The sequence below is a fragment of the Carassius carassius genome, chromosome 8, assembly GCF_963082965.1.
Source record: "Carassius carassius chromosome 8, fCarCar2.1, whole genome shotgun sequence".
Classification (NCBI taxonomy): domain Eukaryota; kingdom Metazoa; phylum Chordata; class Actinopteri; order Cypriniformes; family Cyprinidae; genus Carassius; species Carassius carassius.
In genome coordinates this window covers 1900358-1917805 of record NC_081762.1, presented here as the reverse complement: position 1 = coordinate 1917805, position 17448 = coordinate 1900358, and the positions used below count along the sequence as shown (strand labels likewise).

General features: G+C 40.6%; 1 pseudogene; it reads right to left on the bottom strand.

Moving 5' to 3' along the window:
• Positions 1–2129: 2129 nt before the first annotated feature.
• On the bottom strand, positions 2130–15437 carry LOC132144956 (NLR family CARD domain-containing protein 3-like; annotated as a pseudogene).
• Between the last annotated feature and the right edge of the window lie 2011 nt (positions 15438–17448).

The following is a 17448-nucleotide window of genomic DNA, read 5'->3' as shown; positions in this document are numbered from 1 at the left end:
TAGGAATGCATATATCCTCACAGAAACTAATATAGGATGTTACAGTCTCTGTGAGTTCGTCCAGATCGGTGGTAGCAGCTTCAAAAACGCTCCAGTCTGTGATGTCAAAACAAGATTGTAAATCCTGCTCTGTTTCGCTGGTCCATCTCTTCACAGTCTTTACTACAGGTTTAGCAGATTTAAGTTTCTGCTTGTAGGTCGGTATAAGATGAACCAGACAGTGATCAGAACGTCCCAAAGCTGCTCGTGGAACAGAGTGATATGCATCCTTTATTGTGGTGTAACAGTGATCCAGTATATTACTGTCTCTGGTGGGACAGGTAACATGCTGTCTGTATTTTGGCAGTTCACGGGAGAGATTGGCTTTATTAAAGTCCCCAAGAATGATTAAAACAGAGTCCGGGTGTTGTTGTTCTGTGTCTATGATCTGATCAGCGAGTTTCTGTAAAGCTGAGCTCACATGCGCTTGAGGTGGAATGTAAACACTAACCAGAATGAACGAGTGAAACTCCCGCGGCGAATAGAACGGCTTGCAGTTGATAAACTGCGTTTCTAGATCAGGACAGCACATCTTCTTTAACACAGTTACATCTGTACACCACCGTTCATTGATGTAAAAGCATGTCCCGCCGCCGCGCGATTTCCCCGTTGATTCTGCGTCGCGATCCGCTCTAAACAGCTGAAAGCCCGGCAGATGGAGTGCGCTGTCCGGTATGGCGTCATTCAGCCAGGTTTCCGTAAAAACACAGAGCAGCAGAGTGAGAGAAATCCTTATTTGTCCGAGAGAGCAGAAGGAATTCGTCCGTTTTGTTGGGTAGAGAGCGGAGATTTGCGAGATGGATGCTAGGCAACGGCGTTCGAAATCCGCGCTTCCTGAGTCTGACGAGCGCTCCCGCTCGCTTTCCCCGCCTGCGCGTCCTGAAGCGCTTGATCAGCGCCGCTGCTCCTCCAATAACAATGTTCAGTAAAACGTCTGTATAATAGAAATCCGGAAAAATATCATGTGGTGTTTTCTGCCGAATGTTCAGCAGTTCATCCCTGGTGAAACTGATCGTGTTTGTTAAACAAAAAACAGGAAAAACGAACAAAAACAGTACAAACACTGGAGAGCCAAGCACTGAAGCAGCCATGTGCGGCGCCATCTTGGACATGGACATTTGCTTTTATCGATTATATCGTGAAAAGCAAACACAAAGCTCCTACAGAGTGCACGTGAGAAAAGCGCTGACTCTTGTCTAACTCAGGCTCGGGTTCATTGAACGGCTACAGGGTGTCCGGTCAGAACATGAGGACTCACACCAGGAATATACTTCAGGGTGATTTACTGTGTGTGTGTGTGTGTGTGTGTGAGTGTGAGTGTGAGTATGAGTGTGTGTGTGTGTGTGTGTGTGCGCATGTGTGAGAGAGTGTGTGTGTGTGTGTGAGAGAGTGTGTGTGTGTGTGTGAGAGAGAGAGTGTGTGTGTGTGTGTGTGTGTGTGAGAGTGTGTGTGTGTGTGTGAGAGTGTGTGTGTGTGTGTGTGTGAGAGAGAGAGTGTGTGTGTGTGTGTGTGTGTGAGAGTGTGTGTGTGTGTGTGAGAGTGTGTGTGTGTGTGTGTGCGTGAGTGTGTGTGTGTGTGCGTGAGTGTGTGTGTGTGTGCGTGTGTGTGAGTGCGTGTGTGTGCGTGCGTGCGTGTGTGTGTGAGTGCGTGTGTGTGTGTGTGTTTTTAATAGAGATTTTATAGATTATATAAATTTTTATTTGCTTGCTAACAGCCCAAATGAAAGAATTTGACCCCAAAAATGGTACACACTTTTCTCTGTTCAGATCTGCTTCTACGTGTTTTCAGGGTTAGTTTCAATATCAGAGAACACGTCAGAACTGTTTAAATCTTTTGTAAATACCCCGTATCATCAACACACACCTGTATGATATAAAACAGCTGTTTTTAGATCATCTACTCAAACTATAATATCAGAAGTATTTTAAAATTGTGTCAAAAACTTTGGTAAGAATGTAATGAAGATTAAAACAGCATCATTTTCAATTAACTGACAGGACACTTTGTTTATGACACAGTTTTGTTTTTCATTTTGTTCATAATCAACAAAGGAGCAACATTTAGGAAGATACTGACAGATTTATATCATCTTACCAGAGTTTCTCCAGTTTACAGCGAGGATCCTTCAGTAGATCAGAGAGCAGCTTCACTCCTGATGCTCCTAGTTTATTTCCAGACAGATTCAGTTCTCTCAGGTGTGAGGGGTTTGATCTCAAAGCTGAAGTCAAAGCAGCACAAGCTTCATCTGTGACTCCACAATCACTCAACCTGTAGAGAACAATGACACTCTTCAGTCTCTCAGGTCAGCTGTCCACGACAGTCCCTAAGAAGTCAGCACAATAACACACTCATCAACATATCGTCTAATTATCGATATCGATAAAATCCAAGAAAATTATTGAGATATCATTATTAGTTAATATCACACACCCCAATTTATGTTATTTAACTGATATAATAATTTATTGATAATAATTGTTTAAATGAATATAATAATTTTGACTCATCCATTTTTTTTAAAAGTGGTTTAAAGGCTGAATGTAAAGTTTATCATTTTATAAAACTTCTTGTTTTTGTGAAAACTTGATTCTGAACTGTAAATTATGCTTTTTATAGTAATTTCACAGTTTAATATAGTTATATAGACATTGCTCTACTCCGCTCATATGTATTTATTTTATTTGTGCAGGTCTTAAAAAGTCTTAAATATGATCTTAAAATCCTGCGGAAACCCTTTTAAATTAACCAATAAATTTGTTTGCCAACAAAACTTTGGTCAGATGTATTTATTTAATGTAATGGATAAATCTAATACACTGACAGCTACTCAATGACTGCTCAGACAAACACAGCACAATCTCTGTTCAGATCTCCTTCTACATGTATTTTCAGGGTTAGTTTCAATATCAGAGAACACGTCAGAACTGTTTAATTCTTTTGTAAATACCCCAAATCATTAACACACATCTGTATGATATAAAGTAGATGTTTTAGATCATCTACTCAAACTATAATATCAGAAGTATTTTAAAATTGTGTCAAAAACTTTAGAAAGAATGTAATGAAGATTAAAACAGCATCATTTTCAATTAACTGACGGGAAACTTTCTTTATGACACAGTTTTGGTTTTCATTTTGTTCATAATCAACAAAGGAGCAATATTTATGAGGATGCTGACAGATTTATATAATCTTACCAGAGTTTCTCCAGTTTACAGTGAGGATCCTTCAGTAGATCAGAGAGCAGCTTCACTCCTGATGCTCCTAGTTTATTTACAGACAGATCCAGTTCTCTCAGGTGTGAGGGGTTTGATCTCAGAGCTGAAGCCAGAGCAGCACAACCTTCATCTGTGACTCCACAATCACTCAACCTGTAGAGAACAATGACACTCTTCAGTCTCTCAGTTCAGGAAACACTGATATAAATAATATATGTTTCCTCCTTTTACTGCTTTGGTAAGAAAGTGCATGCTAAAGTGCTAAATGTGATCATGTTTTATCAGTGTAGTGATTGTTGTCAGTGTGACTTACTGAACTAATCTGGATTCTTTAATCACAGGCAGCAGCTTCTGAAGAACTTCATCTGCTGTATTTTGGCCTCCAATAAACTGTTTCAGATTAAACTTATCCATCTTCTGCTCTGATGTCAGCAACACATAAACCAGAGCTGACCACTGTGAAGAGGAGAGATTGGTTTCTCTTATTTTTCCAGATGTCAGATAATCCTGGATCTCCTGCATCAGTGAATCATCTCCCAGTTCATTCAGACAGTGGAACAGATTGATGGCTCTCTCTGGAGAGTGATTCGCCCTGATCTTCTGTTTGATGAACTCAACTGTTTCCTCTTTGTTGTAGGAGCTGCTTCCTGTCTGTGTCAGTAGTTCTCGTAAGAGAGTCTGATTGGACTCCAATGAAAGACCCAGAAGAAAACGCAGGAAAAGATCCAGATGTCCAATTTTACTTCGTAAAGCTTCATCTACAGCTCTCTTATGCAGCTCAGATAGTGAATTATATTTAAGCCGGTTTACAAATTTAGAAAACACACTTTGTTTGGTTTGGTCAAACACATTTCTGTAGTTCTTTGTAAAGGAGAGATGTGCATATAGAGCTGCTAGATGTTCCTGGATGCTCAGATGAACGAAGCTGAAGACTTTCCCCTGATACAAGCCTGTCTCCTCTCTGAAGATCTGAGTGCACAATCCTGAGTACACTGCTGCTTCTGTCTCATCAATGCCACACTCTCTCAGGTCTTCCTCATAGAAGATCAGGTTGCCTTTCACAAGCTGCTTAAAAGCCAGTTTCCCCAGTTTGAGGATCATATTTTCATCTGTCACCTTCTTCTCATAGTTCTTCTCATAGTCCTTCTCATGTTTGATGTTGGTCGAAGGATCAGGAAGTGTGTGTACATCTGAGTGAGAGTTTTGGGAATCTCTCCACTCTCTGCTCGACTCAACATCTTCTCCAGAACAGTGGCTGAGATCCAGCAGAAGACTGGGATGTGGCACATGATGTAGAGGCTCCTTGATGACTTCAGGTGTGAGATGATTGTATTGGCCAGACTCTGATCACTGATTCTCTTCCTGAAGTATTCCTCCTTCTGTGGCTCATTGAAGCCTCGTACCTCTGTCACTCGATGGACACACTCAGAGGGGACGAGATCAGCTGCTGCTGGTCTGGAGGTGATCCAGATGAGAGCAGAGGGAAGCAGATTCCACACAATGAGGTTCATCAGCAGCTCGTCCACTGAGACTGATTCAGATATATTACATAGTTTCACTGTACTCTCAAAATCCAGAGACAGACGACACTCATCCAGACCATCAAAGATGAACAACACTTTATATTCATCACTGGATATTTCCATTTCTTTTGTTTCAGGAAAAAAGACATGAAGAAGATCTGAAAGACTGAGTGTTTTGTCCTTCATCAGGTTGATTTCTCTGAAAGGAAGTGGAAATATAAAATGGACGTCCTGATTCTCTTTCCCTTCAGCCCAGTCCAAGATCAACTTCTGCACAGAGACCGTTTTTCCAATGCCAGCGACTCCCTTCGTCATCACAGTTCTGATGACTTTGTCTTGTCCAGGTAAAGGTGTAGCAACTCGTCTAATATCAAAGACAAAAATGAAACACAAAAAAAAAAATAAGGGGGGAATCACATCCAAATATAATTGCCAACCACCAGCTCAAAATGAATATATATCAAAACAATATATCACAACACCATAAAGCAATAATAGCTTACAATCACCCAAAACCTGGTCCAATGAGACCTTCAACAGTAGTTCAGTCCATACAAGGTAAACACAAAACCATAAAAGGATAATATGGATGCTATGTGTGTAATGGAAATAATGAACCTGCCATCCAGCGATGATCAGTCCAATTGATAGTGCACAAAAGTTCAGTTCAAAATTATACCAGTTGCGACCACAGTCCCATCACCGCAAAAAACCCACTCAGCCAAAACTTGTAGTCCTCTGGGCCAGGTTGGAACAAAAAAAATATATAATCCACCAAAGAAATCCGTTCGAAGAAGATTTGATGCAGGGGTTAAGCCCGTATTGAACACAAGGATTCCGGGTAACACCAAACAACACAATTGAGGAAATATGGCCTACATTGAGTATTGCAAACGCACTGTTCCTCAAATAGTAGCCAAAAGAGGCATAACCATTGAGCCTTAACTCAAAACCCCTCTTTAGTAGAAAGAGTGAGTCCTCTCCAAGAAAAGCCACCACATGGCCTTCCTAGCTAGATCACTCATTCTTCCTTATATGGGTACTCTAACCCCCTTACCTGAGGGCGTTGCCCCCTGGTGACCAGGAAGATAATTACAAAACAGCTATAAACCGCCAGTAATAGTGAACACACTCTGAAACTGTTACATACCCCTCCCTTCTGAAAAAGGCTAGACAGCCCCAAAAAAGGGTTTTAACTTCTCTACATGATAGATCTCGACATTATTTGGCTCCTGGACCATTTTTACTCGATAATTGACTGTATTAAGTTTTGACATAACTTTAGCAGGTCCTTGCCACTTGGGAGCCAGCTTTGCCATATAAGCATCACTTGCTCGAGACAGCGGGTGAGTTTGTACCCATACTAAGTCTCCTTCTTCATATTGGACTAATCTCCTTCTGAGATCATAATACTTGGCTTGTCTCATCTGGGCTCTACTCACATTGTCTTTGACACACTCCAATAAGGCCTTCTGTCTCTCAATGATGTTATAAGCGGCTTGGTCAGGGTCTGGAGACTTGTGGACCAGACGCTCAAAGGGACCTTTCAGTTTTCTGCCAATTGCAATTTCAGCAGGTGTGTGGTCAGTGCTCTCCTGCCATGCCGAATTTAGTGCATACCGAAATTCAGGGATCCACCTATCCCATTGGCGATGGTTCTCTTGCACATAAGAGGCTAACATGGTCTTAAGGGTACGGTTAATTCGCTCCGTCAAATTAGTCTGAGGATGGTAAGCCGTTGTGAGTTTCTGGACCACCCCCCACTGCTTGCAGGTGTCTTGAAGCAGTTGAGATGTAAATTGAGGTCCTCGATCTGAGACTAGATATGCTGGGGTACCCCACCTGGTAAAGATTTCCTTCGTCAGGACATTTGAAATCAAGGGTGTTTTTGCAGATCTTAAAGGAAATAATTCCACCCACTTGCTGCAATAATCCACAATCACCAGCAGGTATTCATTCAGGCGAGTACTTTTGGGAAAAGGCCCCATTAGGTCAATCCCTAACATAAAGCCTGGTTCAACAATGGGAGTTGATTGAAGTCGGCCTGCAAGTTTGGTGATCCGTGGCTTATACTGCTGGCACGTCTGACACTCTTTACAGGTCTTCCAGACATCCTTCCGAATCTCTGGCCAATAGGCCACCTCCAGCAATCTGCGCAAGGTTTTCATGCGTCCCAGATGTCCGGACAAGGGGTTTGCATGGACGAATTGAAGACACTGCTCTCTGTATTGTGTAGGAATGATCACTTGGAAAACTTGACCTCCATCTTTGTTGACGGTACACCTAAATAAGTAGTCATTTTGAATGACATAACGAATTCGATTTGGATTTGCAACATCAATTTTGGCTTCATCCCAGAGATGCTGAAGAGAAACATCCTCTTTCTGCCCACGCTCGATGTCCTCCCAGTTCAAAGGTAAGTTACATGGGGCACTGACCGCCTGAGAGAGAGCAATTGTCCCAGGGATTTCTTCTTCCATTCCTCGTGACAGCGTGTCAGGGATAACATTGCACTGCCCTCTACGGTACTTTACCGTAAAATCGAAGCTTTGGAGCCGAATGGCCCATCTTGTTAACCGAGACGTGGGTCTTGGATGATTAAAAACCCATGTGAGTGCAGAATGGTCTGTAAGCACATCAAAGTGTCTTCCTTCGAGGTACTCTCGCCATTTCTCCACAGCCCATACTACAGCGAGACACTCTTTCTCAGCTGTGGAGTATGACTTCTCAGCACTCTGCAGCAGCTTGGAAGCATACGCTACTACATTTTCCCCTTGATCCGTTTCTTGTGTTAATACTGCCCCCAAACCAACGTTACTGGCATCTGTTTGCACTCTGAAGGGCCGACTGAAATCTGGAGGTCTAAGTATAGGAGCTTTCTGCAGAGCTTCCTTTAGCCACTCAAATGATTGTTGGCACTCCTGAGTCCATACCCACAAGACATCCTTCTTTTTCAGGGCATGAAGAGGTGCTGCACGCTCTGAAAAGTTAGGTATGAAGCGATGATACCAACCCGCCAAGCCAAGGAATCGCTGGACTTCCTTCACATTCTTGGGAATTGGGAAATTATGGACAGCTTCAACCTTAGAGGGTTCAGTCTTGACTCCTCCTTCTGAGATGACATGACCAAGGAACGAAAGGGACTTTCTTATTAGGTTGCATTTTTTCAAGTTCAAAGTCAAACCCGAAGCTTCCAGCTTTGTGAACAGCTGTCTTAAATGCCCAAAGTGCTCCTGAACATTAGCCGAGTACACAACAATATCGTCTATATAGACAAAACAACATCTACCGATGAGCTCTTGTAAGATGGTATTCATTAATCGCTGGAAAGTCGAAGCAGCATTTTTCAAACCAAAAGGAAGACGAATGAACTCATATTGTGCAGATTTGGTGACAAAAGCAGTTTTGGGAATGCTATCTTCCTCCATACAGACCTCTTGTCCGGACATCTGGGACGCATGAAAACCTTGCGCAGATTGCTGGAGGTGGCCTATTGGCCAGAGATTCGGAAGGATGTCTGGAAGACCTGTAAAGAGTGTCAGACGTGCCAGCAGTATAAGCCACGGATCACCAAACTTGCAGGCCGACTTCAATCAACTCCCATTGTTGAACCAGGCTTTATGTTAGGGATTGACCTAATGGGGCCTTTTCCCAAAAGTACTCGCCTGAATGAATACCTGCTGGTGATTGTGGATTATTGCAGCAAGTGGGTGGAATTATTTCCTTTAAGATCTGCAAAAACACCCTTGATTTCAAATGTCCTGACGAAGGAAATCTTTACCAGGTGGGGTACCCCAGCATATCTAGTCTCAGATCGAGGACCTCAATTTACATCTCAACTGCTTCAAGACACCTGCAAGCAGTGGGGGGTGGTCCAGAAACTCACAACGGCTTACCATCCTCAGACTAATTTGACGGAGCGAATTAACCGTACCCTTAAGACCATGTTAGCCTCTTATGTGCAAGAGAACCATCGCCAATGGGATAGGTGGATCCCTGAATTTCGGTATGCACTAAATTCGGCATGGCAGGAGAGCACTGACCACACACCTGCTGAAATTGCAATTGGCAGAAAACTGAAAGGTCCCTTTGAGCGTCTGGTCCACAAGTCTCCAGACCCTGACCAAGCCGCTTATAACATCATTGAGAGACAGAAGGCCTTATTGGAGTGTGTCAAAGACAATGTGAGTAGAGCCCAGATGAGACAAGCCAAGTATTATGATCTCAGAAGGAGATTAGTCCAATATGAAGAAGGAGACTTAGTATGGGTACAAACTCACCCGCTGTCTCGAGCAAGTGATGCTTATATGGCAAAGCTGGCTCCCAAGTGGCAAGGACCTGCTAAAGTTATGTCAAAACTTAATACAGTCAATTATCGAGTAAAAATGGTCCAGGAGCCAAATAATGTCGAGATCTATCATGTAGAGAAGTTAAAACCCTTTTTTGGGGCTGTCTAGCCTTTTTCAGAAGGGAGGGGTATGTAACAGTTTCAGAGTGTGTTCACTATTACTGGCGGTTTATAGCTGTTTTGTAATTATCTTCCTGGTCACCAGGGGGCAACGCCCTCAGGTAAGGGGGTTAGAGTACCCATATAAGGAAGAATGAGTGATCTAGCTAGGAAGGCCATGTGGTGGCTTTTCTTGGAGAGGACTCACTCTTTCTACTAAAGAGGGGTTTTGAGTTAAGGCTCAATGGTTATGCCTCTTTTGGCTACTATTTGAGGAACAGTGCGTTTGCAATACTCAATGTAGGCCATATTTCCTCAATTGTGTTGTTTGGTGTTACCCGGAATCCTTGTGTTCAATACGGGCTTAACCCCTGCATCAAATCTTCTTCGGGCAAAGAATATGTTGCGCCATGGAAGTCCAGGGCCATGCCAGAGACATTCAAGAAATCAAGGCCTACTATCAAGGGAAACGTCAAATCACGATCTCTCATGATGTAAGCGTTAAAAGGATAAACATGGTCATGCAATGTGCATTCTAATGTTACCTTTCCCAAGGCATGCTGAAGGTGTCCATTGGCAAGGGAAAACGTCTGCCCTCTAGCAGACTGCCAAACCTCCTCCCTTTCCTTGATACGATGCCAAAGGGATTCTTGTACCAACGAGTAAGTGCTGCCTGTATCTATTAAAGCTTCAAAGGGATAACCACGAATAACTAGAGGTAATGTCAGAGGAGTTACAGAACGCTCACAAGTTCCATCCAAGAGAGCAATAGGTTGACTATCATGCTGACCTCGACCAGCTCTTCCAACCACAGCAGGTTTTCGTGATTGCTCAGCCTGTCTCTGTCTCCAATATGCTCTCTCCTCATTGAGGTCTCTCTCCACCAATGTTCCCACTCTAACCATCTCGTCCACTGTAGATACGGTACCCCTTAGTACGCTAGCAATACGAGGATTGCAGTTTCGGAGAGTGGCTTGTAGAATTTCTCTTTCAGACATAGAAGGCTTCAGTCTTAAGCACAGCGCTCTGTACTGATAAACAAAAGTGCGTATACTTTCTCCTATTTCCTGTTTTCGCTCCCTGATTTTTCTTTCAGCTTCGACTTCGTGGTCATCAGGTAAGAACGATCGCAAGAAGAGGGTCTTAAATTGAGCCCAAGTTTTTACCCGGGTTCTCTCAGCAATCCACCAGTCTTTTGCTGTGTGGATAAGTACTGACGGAAGCATGGATAATATCTCTGTACTACTTAGAGGGTGAATAGCCAGATATTCATCACACTTCTCTAGGTAGGCTATCGGATCTTCTCCTTCCTGACTGCTGAACTTTGGAAATTCAATTTTGATGGGAGCACTAAAGTGAATTGATCGCTGCCCAGTGTCAAAAGGTGAGGCTGAAGTTACAGTGGGAGTGGACATGGCATACGGAATGGGGAGTACCTTAGCCTTTAACTGTTCATCTCTTCGTCTAAGGCAGTCCATGACAGCATTTCCCAGCGATTGCATATTCTGCTCAAGGAGCAGTTTCACTCTCTGACATTCTTGTTTAGTTCCATCAAGTATGGTTTCAGCCAACTTCTTGTGCGACCTTTCTAGGGCACTGACTTGAGATTCCAAAAGGTACACCTGGTCACGCTGGGTTTTACATCCATCAAGTACCTGTGTTTCAAAGTCCTTAATGCGACACTTGATATCATTCTCCAACCCCATCACTTTTTGTTCAACTTGGCTTACCCTTGAGGCAATCACCATAGATATCAGACTCTCATCCTCCTCTATTGGTGGTGGCGGCGGCAGCACAGTTAGCTCTTCTCCCTCTTCACCCTCCAATACAGGATCCAAATAGAGACTACTGAGCGACTGTATGATATCTTGCAGGGGTTCACGACGCAAAGTGAAAGCATCTGAACCATAATCTGGCTCTAATGGGCCCTCACCCACTGTCTCGGCAGGATCAGCATCCATTTTGGGAGGTTATGAGTAAACTACTATATATAAAAAAAAAATACACATGGGTATTAAAGCAACATGAATGACTGAAAAATACAAGATATTATTGCTCAACTATAAACAGTTAAGTATATAAAAAAATACCATTGTTCGTACAACACCCAGTACACACAAACAAATAAATCAAGATTATTTCAAATGAACTGGTTGCCTTTGGAAGGTCCCTGTTCGGGTGCCATTTTGTGTAGCAACTCGTCTAATATCAAAGACAAAAATGAAACACAAAAAAAAAAATAAGGGGGGAATCACATCCAAATATAATTGCCAACCACCAGCTCAAAATGAATATATATCAAAACAATATATCACAACACCATAAAGCAATAATAGCTTACAATCACCCAAAACCTGGTCCAATGAGACCTTCAACAGTAGTTCAGTCCATACAAGGTAAACACAAAACCATAAAAGGATAATATGGATGCTATGTGTGTAATGGAAATAATGAACCTGCCATCCAGCGATGATCAGTCCAATTGATAGTGCACAAAAGTTCAGTTCAAAATTATACCAGTTGCGACCACAGTCCCATCACCGCAAAAAACCCACTCAGCCAAAACTTGTAGTCCTCTGGGCCAGGTTGGAACAAAAAAAATATATAATCCACCAAAGAAATCCGTTCGAAGAAGATTTGATGCAGGGGTTAAGCCCGTATTGAACACAAGGATTCCGGGTAACACCAAACAACACAATTGAGGAAATATGGCCTACATTGAGTATTGCAAACGCACTGTTCCTCAAATAGTAGCCAAAAGAGGCATAACCATTGAGCCTTAACTCAAAACCCCTCTTTAGTAGAAAGAGTGAGTCCTCTCCAAGAAAAGCCACCACATGGCCTTCCTAGCTAGATCACTCATTCTTCCTTATATGGGTACTCTAACCCCCTTACCTGAGGGCGTTGCCCCCTGGTGACCAGGAAGATAATTACAAAACAGCTATAAACCGCCAGTAATAGTGAACACACTCTGAAACTGTTACAAAGGTCTAAAGATGTCATTGCATTTGATGGCTGTGTCCTCTGTTGCTGCTCTCCTGGATTGTGTCTCAATCTGTCTCACCTCATGCTCATTATTTATCTCTCCACTCTCACTCTCTGTGATGTAGAGCTCTGTGTAGATCTCATTCAGGAGAGTTGGGTTTCCCTGCATCGCTGTTCCTTCATACAGACGCTCAAACTTCTTCAGCAGATTTGATTTGAATCTGCTTTGGTCCAGTTGAGAGTCACGACTGAAACTATAAAATACTAGATTACATCATACATTAGATGAGTTAAAGTGACAGATATCTTTATATCTAGACAGAAATGTTGTACCTAATAATAGATGACACGTGTTTTTCTGTAAATGTTTCTGGAGTGTCCACAGACTGCTCACTAATTATGGACAGAACAGAGACAATACCATTGAGTAGAGATAACACAAACAATAATTCATATAAAGTCATTCTGTGTTAACTTAGCCAGCAAAAAATATTACATTAGTTTTTTTTTTGGTGAAAGAAATGTAGAAATAAAGAAAGGCAAAATAATAATAGAACAGAGACAACAGTATAAAGAATAGAATAAATAGTAAAGAATCGCAGCTGATTTTATCTTTAGTTGACATAAAAACTGAAGGACTGTTCTTGAAACCTGTGCAGGTTTGAAGGACTGTGCAGCTGTGTCTCAGTTGATCTTAAACAGAGGTTAGTTAACCAAACACTTTTCAAGGGTCCTGTCCTGTCCATGTCCATCTAACAGAATGATGCTTGCTGATGTACCTGATCATTTTAGAGTAAAATGCTTAAAATGCAGTTCATCATCTTACAAGCTTTAGAATTAGATTATGTTGAAAACGTAAATATAATAAAAATATATAAAGGAGATGTGAATATACACTTTTCAGGTGCAAACAGGGGTAAATAATGTATTTTTGTGCGTTTTTCTTACAATAAAATTTAGCTGCATTTAACATTGTTAATTATGTTTATTATCAGAGCTATTAAAACTGGAGAATCACATCAGAGTCAATTTGACATGCTTCAGTTTTTCAAAACAAAAACCTAATAATCCCCAGATTAGATGAATGAAACAAATAAACAAGTATTGTGAAATACTGGAACAAAACTTCTTTTAACCATATCTCAAAATAATTGCCAAAAAAGGAGGTTTGTATTTTTTGTTAAGTTAACTTTAAAGTTTAATGGTCAAAATGATGCAGGGCAGCAGGATGCGTCTGTTTTCTTCTGCTCGCCCGTATCTACAGTCAAGATGTGTTCACTGGGTCTGTAAGTCAAGATGACTCTCAGTTTTTACAGATAGTTTGTCATAGTGTACTTTAGGGACAGATAGCAGTGACTTCTGTTCTGTTGATGTGTTTTTCTATTAAAGTGATACAGCTATTCCTTTTGTGCTGTAATTTGATGGTAAAATGTTGTACCTCGGATCAGGTGATGTGTGTCTTCCCTGAAAATGTAATGGTTTATCCATAGACCAGTTACTCTTCATGGACACACAGCTGGGCTCTGATGAGTTTGATCTGTCCACCTGAAATTGACTTTAATAGAATAGAAACATTTGGAAAAGAGATAATATAGTAGAGACAAGAATCCAACTGATTGATTTTACATAAAAATAAATTCAACACGAGAATGTTGTCTATCTGAAAAATAAATATATCGAAATAAATGAAGCTGAAGATATTTTGAAAAGTGATGACTGTCCAAGGATAATGTCATCTATCCATCCACCTGTCTATCTGTCTGTGGTGTCTTTGTTGTTTTGGTGTCAGTATTTAAAGACCTAAACACCCTGGTCATGTGGTGTACAGTGTATCTTCTATTTAACATTAAGATCATATGAAGACTTTGACATACCTGCATCCTGGAGAAACATCTCCATCTCTGAATGCTTGTGTGTCCTCCATGATTCATTCAGTCTTCATGAAGCTGCACAGATACGTCTGATGAGACAGAAACACTCAGATACAACAAAATACAAGATGTATGTGTTTATAGAAAACAGAAGACTCTGACTTCTGATTTCTAATCAGTAATCAAGATTTCACTTCTTTATTAATTCGATTTGGCATCATATTATTGTATATGTTCAGAACAGGCATCATCTGAATCAGCAGATATTCTTTTTCAGTTAGATATTGACTTTAGTTTACACAGAAAATTTGGAGACACGCAGCTAAATTAAAAATAAATAAAGATGTTAAAGCGAAGATAGTTGCAAGGATGTGGTTTATAAATTAGGCTTTTAGGATTAGGCCTACATATATATAAAAAAAGTGTATATGGGTCTGTATAGGCCTATATCCAAAGAAAATTAATAATAAAGACATCAGTGATAAGATCAAAACTGCATATAACGTACTTCATTTCATGGTTACTTACTTATTGAGGAAGTCGATAACTTTTCTTGCCGCTTCATTTTAACACTTGCTCGAAATGTAAGGTTAATTAATAGACATCTAGAGTTTACTAAACAACATCACGTAAATTCCTACAAAACAAACACGTACAGAAATCACTGGAAAACGAAGTGTCAGCTTTGTGAACATATGTTGATTATGTATCTAGTCAGAAAGAATGAGCAGAAACCTTTTTATTTTGGGTATGTCATTTCTGTCTCCATGGCGAAAAATGGGGGGTGACTAGTAAGGGGTTAATAATCGAATGCCAAAGTCATGACGAATATATAATAAAATCCATTATTATGCAAGACAAAATGTTTCCATCGAGCGAAGCGACGCTGCTTACTCACATATCATAAAATAATACAATTTACAGCACAGTAAAGACTTTATAAATGAAATATTAAATGTCTACAAACCTTTATTTCGCTGAAGAAGTGCAGCAGATCGACGGCGCTGAGAGCAGCTCTCTCCTGTGGAGGACTCAAAAAGCCCGAGCTCTGATTGTAACTCCGGGTTGTTTCATCAGGTACAAGCTCAACCCAGCGTTAAAAATGACCCAACAACATAGTTACTGAAAAACTACCCAGCACCCGGGTAAAAATATTAAAAACAACCCAATAAAATGACCCAACAGCTAGTTTTCTGTGTCTAAACCACTGCAGCTTTAGCGAGATCCAAGCAAAACAAAACCGAAAGCATCGTTCCCACACAGGTGAGCTTCCTGAGTCTGGAATGATGGAGCCGCCCACTATGATGAGGATGACTGCTCTTTATTACCCTCTGCTGGTTCTTCTGTTAAAGCAGATTGAGCTGTCAGAAGATGTCGCTCTATTAGCTTGCAGACACCTGACTAAACATTTTAGAGTCCAGTTACAGTCAATTAAATGAGGACATAAGAAATAAAAAGAGAAAACTTTCCACCAAACATTGTGCTGTTCCTGACTGTTTGGCTCCACATACAGCTGTGTCTGATGTTTCGAGTGACTGGCATTTATTTTCAACAAGATCTCTGATGATTTCAATCTGATCTCAACAGTTTGAGCAGCAGATTTCAGTCTGATTCTCTGAACCGGATGCAGCTTCACAAAGAGACTGTTTGATCTGTAAGTAAACGGATTAAACTACCTTTTAATATGTCATCATATTATTATCAATAAAGCATTATTTTCAAAAACACTTTAAAATAACTGGGAAAATACTTAATTCATACACAGTACAAACCAACTAAATATATCTTTATTTCTTTATTTTACAGTACATGCTCTGTCAAATCAGATTTACAAGAATAATGCAAATCCATTATCCAGCAGACAAAGGCATCATACACATATTATTTAAACATATGTTTTTAAATTGAAAATTGTACAAAATATACATATGTACAAGAACACTGTTGTTTGGCCCAGATATGCATTTTTATATTATTATTACTTTCCTATCTTTATTTTATTTTTCCCCTAGTTGATGAATTAGGATTGACAACCAGTCCAGATATTTAAGGCTGCTTTACATATTAAATGTAGATACAGTTAACAAACTGATTCCTGGTGTAAGGGTCTAGCCCACTTACATGTGCATATGCACTTAACATTAAAAATATATTGCAGAAATGTGTTGACAGAATCTTCTGCAGATCTGTCTATGGAAAAAGTGACAACTTTTGTACAGATTTTTTTCCCTGAGTTGAAGTTATTTGCCTTCAGTCGGTGCTAAGGTGCTAGTCTTTGTTCAGTCAGAGCTGACAGATTTCACAGAAACTCATGTAGTGTATGATGAGCACAGACTGAATTTGTGGTTCGGAGTGATTAACCATTGCATCTGCATCCCTATAGGTACAGAAGCCACTCTGAAGAGAGATACTCCTTCTAGTCTCTCTGTATAATCAAAGCCTGGTTTTGGAGATGGCCAGCAAAGAGACATCTTTAGGTAAACAGCTAAGAGACGATTGTCAAGTTCCTATTGTATATAAAGACGACACCATGCTGAATACGCCATTCAGTTTCCCTCAGATGAGCTTTTCTATTTTATTCATTAAAAGGTTTCAATAAAGTTGTTGTACTTTATTGCTGGTCATTGAGTTCTACCAATAAGATCTGAATACTAATCCTGTAACATTTCATTTCTGTTAGCTTGACATCCCTGCAGTCAGGGAGTGGTGGTGTCTGTCTTATTAAGCAGTTTGAGACAGGGTTTGTTTCATTCTTGAAGTCACTTCCTTGCCAGTGGAAATAAGTGCAGCACAGCACAGATGAAAAATGCAATAAATCATCAGCATAGTCATAAGTCATCAATCAATCATGCCTTGTCATTGTTTTCATACTCACCTCAGTAAAACTCCCACATGGCAATGCTCACATTTCTACTCTTGATAACCTACATTTAAACAACTGAAAAGAAATTAAAACATTTTAATTATGAATATGCCTGTTTATTGTTACTAACTACAGTAGAGTTGTTATATTGGGGGTCAGCAAATTGAAATGCTTTTCTTTCTTTTGAAATGTAAGGCAGTGGCTAAAGAATTTAAAGTGGCTTTACACTATTCCCAAGCATTCCTCCGAGTCAGCGCGTGTGCCGGTAAACACTGAAGATCAGGAGCAGACTGATGCGGTCCACTCTCACCTGACTTCAGTTCTGGACACACACCCACAGTGACCAGAACAAACTCATCCTGGATCTACTTTTTCCAGAGCTAGGTCTCATGTGTTAGCTATACTCTGCATGATGTCAGATTCACATTTGTCAGATAGTTTATCCATAATGTGAGACCATTGCTGTAAAAATAATGTTTTTTTGTTTCTTATTATAGAAGAG